The 6,405-nt window shown below is 44.4% G+C and overlaps 1 long non-coding RNA gene across 1 annotated transcript in view; it reads left to right on the forward strand.

The window, feature by feature from the left end:
* The window catches only part of LOC112550994, a 17,908-nt gene extending 11,503 nt beyond the window's left edge, over window positions 1-6,405 (forward strand). Inside the window, exons 2-4 of the long non-coding RNA XR_003095096.1 lie at window positions 3,846-3,962; window positions 4,725-4,834; window positions 5,381-6,405. This is a non-coding gene — a long non-coding RNA (uncharacterized LOC112550994). The remainder of the gene's footprint in view (window positions 1-3,845; window positions 3,963-4,724; window positions 4,835-5,380) is intronic.

Here is a 6,405-nt window from a genome sequence, read left to right on the forward strand (position 1 = left end):
ACTCTTTCCTGCCTATGCAGGGGGTCGGACTCGATGATCTATTGAGGTCCCTTCCAACCCTAACATCTATGAATCTATGAATATGCAGGTCTGAGAATTTGGAATCCAGGGTTTCTGTTCATGGTCATCAACGATTTACTGTCACTTAGTTTCTCTGTACCTCTACTTACCTATACAGAAAATGAGGATGCTATTTACAGTGTTTACTTCCCTCACCAGCTTCATGGTGCTTGACTACTGTTTGTAGTAATTGTTGGGACAGTGGCACAGAATAAACCTGGAAGGGCAGAGACTTAAAGCTATTTTTGTGCCCTCCTGATTCTGGGCGGTTCTGGGGATCAATAAGGTCCCCCGCATAACTTGGACAGCTCCACTGCATGGATGCAGCCACACTCGTTCTGGTCCTCGAGGCAGCCTATGCAGAGTGGCACAGCCTGCTCGAGGGCACTCTTGCTGAACCTAGCAGGTTTGCTGTTCTTACATGGACTAAGTGTCAAACCCAAGGACCACACAATGAGTCTAAGGCAGAGCTAGGTCATGAACCCTTGTATCCTGATTCCCAGTCCAGGCCCATAACCACATGACTGATCTGTCCTAATGTGTCTATACTGTAGTAGCTAGGCCCCAATGCATGTTCCCTGGTGGATAACTAGCAATGGACAATTTGGATGCAGGCATAGAGCTGGGTAGAAGCTTAATTCAAGTATGCAAACAAAACAAAACAAAATACCTTCCAAAAAGAGTATAATGTGCAGCATGGCTGAAAGATTTCACGTTACGGCAAGAAATTTCCACTTTCCCATTCTCAGCATAGTTAGGAAATGAGTAAGCTCCTGGGATTCATGCTTTGACATTCTCAGTTCGAACTGGAATAACATCTGTAAAATGCGGCCAAAGAGCATCTGTTTTTCTGTTCCAAAAATCACAGAACTAAAACAGCCGTTTCCCTGCCAAGCTATGCTGCAGAGTGAAATCTGTTCAAGAGGTCACCCTGCTTGCTCCCTTTGTTAGCTTCCTATGAAGCGAGGGCAAACAGTGAGAGGGAGGGAGGAGTTGTTGCACATCGAACGTCAAGGAAAAAAAATAAACTGTTAACTTTAGACTGAGCTTGATAAGTGTAAAGAGCTGATCAGTTGGCGGCTCAAAAGTGTTCCAATAAGAGCACAGAGACAGGAGATTTATATCCCAATCATACTTCTCCTTATATCAGTGGGAATAAGAGTCGAATCTGAAGCTCACTGTAGTCAATGTAAAGGCTTCTATTGATTTCAGCAGGCTTTAGTGACAGGAGCTGTGGGAGCTAGTTGCCAGTTTATTAATCCTTGCATTGTTTGATCCTGGCCCAAGCAGTTCTAGATGCAGTGGCTGAACAGCCAGCAATTACTGCATGCTAGACCTCCCCTTACTGCATCCCATCAATAGAGCTGTACTGATTCATAGGAAACAGCTTAGAGAAGCGACCCGGAGTAGAAAGGCCCTAAAAAACAAGTGACAGAGTTGGGAATAAAGCATTGGAGTCCTGTCTCAGAGTCTGCTTCTCTAGCCTGTAAATTTCGAGTTTGAAAAAAAATAAAAAATTGACTCATACTTAAATTGAACCCTGGGAGAAAGATGATAGAAGAAAAATTGGCAGGAGTTTGAACCTCTGCACCAATGCTATCCAGGACAGTAACCTATATCTTGTCACATGTTTTCTGTTTCTTTTAGATTTTAACTTATAGAGAACAAAATATTCAGTCATTCTTGTTGCCCAGGCTGGTGCTTTGACAGTGCAATGGTTGCATAGTTATGTTGTTGGGACAACAGTACCCTGAGAAGCCTGAACCTTTCCCGCTCACCTTAAAGAGAGACTCTGGAAGTTAATGAATTGGTCAGCAATAATGAGCGTGAAGCTCTGTATTGCAGCTGCTGAATGGGTTCCTTGGTATCTGTGTAGCGCCTAAGTGATCAGCAGTGTTGGAGAGGCAGAAACTTGTTTGCTGCATGGCATGTGGGGACTAGGGTAGCCATCATAGAGGACAGTCCGGTTGTCCTCTGTCCTGTATTGATATGAAACCCGACGCCTTTACATCCTCTATTTTTCTCTTCAAGAGGAGAGAAAGGTGTCAGGACATAAAGGCATTGAGTTTCATATAAATAGAGGACAGAGTAGCAGAAAACCAGAATGTCTTCTATGATGGCCACCCTAGTGGGGACAAACCCTGTTGGCCTAGATCAATTTGGCAGGAAGTGGGGCAAGAAGATGCTTCTTGTCTTTGCCCCTGAGTATTTTGGTCAGAGTGTGAACGAGGCAATTGAAGCCTTTGGTCTGCAACTGGAGCCCCATATACAACAGGTTTCATAAGGGTACAGGGGATCCCCGGCACAGATGAAGTTCCAGGCCTTGATTTTGCATTGTTACCGAAAGGCCAAGCTGAATAGGAGGTCACATTAGTCTGAATTTCTGCTTCAAGCACAATCTTTTTCCCTTTCAATCTGTTAGTGTCACAGTCTGGGGGGGTGGGGGCCTAATCTGGGCAAGACGTTTCCGAAATGGAAGTAGAGACTCAGCACTTTCTGTGGGTGGCCCCTGAAAAGCACTAATGGGCTGAACTGTAAATTGTCTCAAGGAGATCAGGACGGCGTGCAGGGAGGAAATTGCTGAAGGCAAACAGTTTTCTGGAAAGGAAAGGGAGTCAGATGGCTTGCTGGGAGCTGCAAGAGGCTTCCTGACCCCGGTTTGTTTATTTGCTGAATAGTTGCATCTCCTCCAGAGGACAAAAGGCCTGGCTTTATTTGTGGTGACTTAAAAATTATTGGGTCCAGTTCTCTACTCATTGGCTGCGTTTACACGAGACATCTAGTGTGCAGTTGCCTAGCTAACTGCACAGAAAAAAACTCAGTGCTATCCCGCTGCAGACTTTTTCTTTGCACAGCAGTGCATATGTAGACAAAGGGTGCTTCAGTGCAGGGCTAGCTGGCAGGTAAGGCCCTTGCTGAAGCACCCTCGTGCCACAGCCAGCTGCTCTGCAGCATGTGGAGCCCCACTGGAGCAGCCCTGGGCTGGCAGGCTGACCCCTTGGATGCCTTGCCAGCCCAGGCTGCTCTGACCAGGCTCCATGTGATGTGCACAAATAAACTCTGGAGCAATATTGTTCAAATGGTGTGCCCGGGAGCAAAAAACTCAGGAGCAATAATCTCTGCAGTTTATTTGTGGGCATTAATCGCATATGTAGACACAGCCACTAATAACCAGTGTTTAGACCCAGTATCCTCAGTGGAGTTTATGGCTTTTTTTTATATCAGTGATATTGGGAAGAATACAGCATTCATGGCCTGATAGTAAAATCCCTTCCCTAAACAGGATGTAGCAATTTTAAGTTGTATTGGTATGGCCCATTCATTTATTTACATTAGACCACAGCCACAATGTATGTTTTAATTAAATGAGAGCACTCTACCTCACAAGATTATGTGAGCCTGACTACATGAATAGTGTACAAAGCCTTAATATTCTCTGCTGGCAGATATTATTGTACATACATGCAAAATACTATCAACGAGCTGAGTTTATTTTGTGGTCCATAGTTTCTGAGCATTTTTTGGTGAATACCCTCTTGGTCTGCACTGTCCTGTCCTGATTAGGCTGATTGATCATATGTTATCACATACTGTCTCATTCCTCTCATGTGCTTTGGTCAAATTCAACTAGGTTCAAATTCGTTTAGTCATATTAACTTAATTGTCACGACCTATAGAATGCCAGTCCATTTGAAAAAGGAGGCATTTATTAAAGATACTACAAGCTATCTATATAAACAAGCTTCTACAAAGATCAAGTGCCAACTTTGTCTCTGTTTACTAAGGGTGACACCGCGTTTGGAGCTCTTTGTGGTGCGCAGACATCTATTGGCTGAATAATGAACTACAAGGAGAAGTGTTATACAGACAAAGGAGGACTACTTAGCATGGCAGATTATTTGGTAAATGAAGCTAAAGAATACCATACCCAACTGACTGAGATACAGTTTGATTGTGTTAAAGGATTCCAAGCACATAAATAACCCAGGATGTATTTTTCTTCTGTAGAGATGCTGTTAAATTCTCCTGTAAAATTATGTAGAGCTATTATGGGTGCATCTCAGTGAGGGGTTTTTCTTACCTACATCCACAAGAGTATAAATAATCCATTTTTGTTTAAGCAGAGAGGGAGGCTGAGGTACAGGTCAGATGGATGATTTGTGAAATGCAGACTTAAAACTCAGGAGATGAACTTCATAAAACCAGCAGCCCTAAAAGCAAATTCACTTTTTGCTTTGTAGCTCTAGGGTGCGATTGGTTAGACTTTGTGCTCACTGATCATTTGTAATGACTTAACATAACTGCAAGTAGCAACTAAATGAGAAAACCCTCCTTTCTGTAACACTTTCCCTTCTCAACTACTTACGGACAGCAAACTCTGCAAATGAGCATCTGAACAGTAATGGGAAATCCAGACATGTTTTTCTCCTTCTTTCCTTCATTAACTGGTATTTTTATGGTATGCAGTCAGGTGTTGTTTCAGAAAATGAGGTGCATCTCCTAAGAGTGCAACATGTCTGAATTAAATTGTGGATTCCGCTTTGTTTTGTGAGTTCTGTTTTCTCTTTCTCCTCTGTCTTCCCTATTGTGTGCTAATTGCCTATACGTATTCACTGTGGAAAGCCAAGCCTAACCCTGACTCGGTCTGTCTGTCTGTCTTGCAGCGTTCTGGACGGGTGCTCAGCCCAAGGACAGTGCCTGACACGGAGCTGAATGACTCTGATTTGTATTTAGCAGCTCGGCTTCCTGCAGTCCCTTCACAGCCTCTGATGAAGTAAGCCTGATGTTTATGAAAGCTTAGGCTATGCATCTCTAATAGTTAGTCTAAAAGGTGCAAATCTAGCCTGTCTTCTGTCTGGCTGAGAAGCCACAGACCAGTCTAGGGCCATCAGGTTTGATTCTCTTGACTGCCGGCTCAACCATGGAAAAACAAACTCTTTATATAGAATATATAGAATATCTTCTATTCTATATGTAGAATATATAGAACCCTTACAGGAGAAAGGGGCTAAAGTCTGTATAAATAGCACTCGATAATTTGGATGCAGGCATGGAGCAGGGCAAAGGCTCTGCAAGGGAATGGAGATTGCATTTAAGGAAGGCTACTTATCTGCAGAGACAAGGCAGGCTGTTGCCTCGTGCAGTTAGGAGGGCCTCTGCCTAGCCTGAAATGCTGACAAGCCCTCAGAGTTATAGAAAGGATGATTTCAGGCTAGGGAGGGCAGTGCTGTCTACTGCTTTTCTAGGAGTAAAGTCCTTGGCAAAGATACTCATCTGCTAAACCTGTGTTCCTTGCCTTCCTGTCACATTGTCTCTCCAGGGCTTAAACTGGAAGTCTTGGGATGCTGCGGAGGCCTGTTGCATTCGGACACGCTGGTTCCAGGATCTAGGGGGGCAGGTTTGCAAGGTCCCACATCCCAAGGAAGGGCTCAGGCGAGGATTGTGAACCCGGCTGAGAGTACCTACAAGCCCAGGGACCCGCTTCTTTTCCAGCCCAGCTGGTTTAGAAGCCAGGGAGCTGCTGGTTGAATCCACTCAGTATAGACCCATCCTCCACTGATGTTGTGCCAGGATAAATTTAGGATGGTCATTCTTGTGTAGGAGTGAATTTAGGCTGTCAACTCACTGAACTCCATGCCCCAATACATAGGATGGCAAAGGGAGCAGGATGGAGCTGTAATCCAGGGTTTCATACTGGGAGAAGGGGCTATGTAAACTCTATGGGATAACTTCAGAACTGAGCAATGGACTGGGTGACAGTAAAATTAGTAGGAGCCTGAGATGGTAAATGATATAGTCCCTTCTGTCACAAAATGTTGGATGGCTGCAGTATGTGCTGCACTGTGACAGCTTGGAAGTCCTAGGTGTCCTGAGATTTGTGGCAAGAAATATCTTTCAAGAAGAATTTATAGTGAAGGGAGTTTCCAAAAGAGCTTCCCCCTCCACCCCCACTACTTGTTATCTTTGCTTATGCTATCTTTAGCTTGTGGCCACAAAAACCCTATTGCTAACAACATTGAAACTACATGTTTCCTGGAAGGGGCAGAGGAAGAATTGGGCCTGTTTTAGTTGGCGGGCAAACAAACTACTCCAGCCAAGAAGGCTGTGGTGGGGGGAAGTCTTTCTGCAAAACTGGTGCAGACTTGGCCATGATAATTAGTTGCTGCTGGTTTGTACACTTAACAGTCTGAAGAGAGACAGGCAGCATGGTCTGACCACAGAGGTAAGAGCTAAGGACAGTTGGTTTTTATGCCTGGCTCTGTCAAAGCCTGGTTGTGTTTGCTTAGGGTCAGATTGCTGAAACTAGTACGAACAGCACAAAGTGAATTTAAAGTTGTTGGAGAT

The sequence above is a fragment of the Alligator sinensis genome, unplaced genomic scaffold (genome assembly GCF_000455745.1).
Source record: "Alligator sinensis unplaced genomic scaffold, ASM45574v1 scaffold1133_1, whole genome shotgun sequence".
In the NCBI taxonomy this organism is placed as follows: Eukaryota; Metazoa; Chordata; order Crocodylia; family Alligatoridae; genus Alligator; species Alligator sinensis.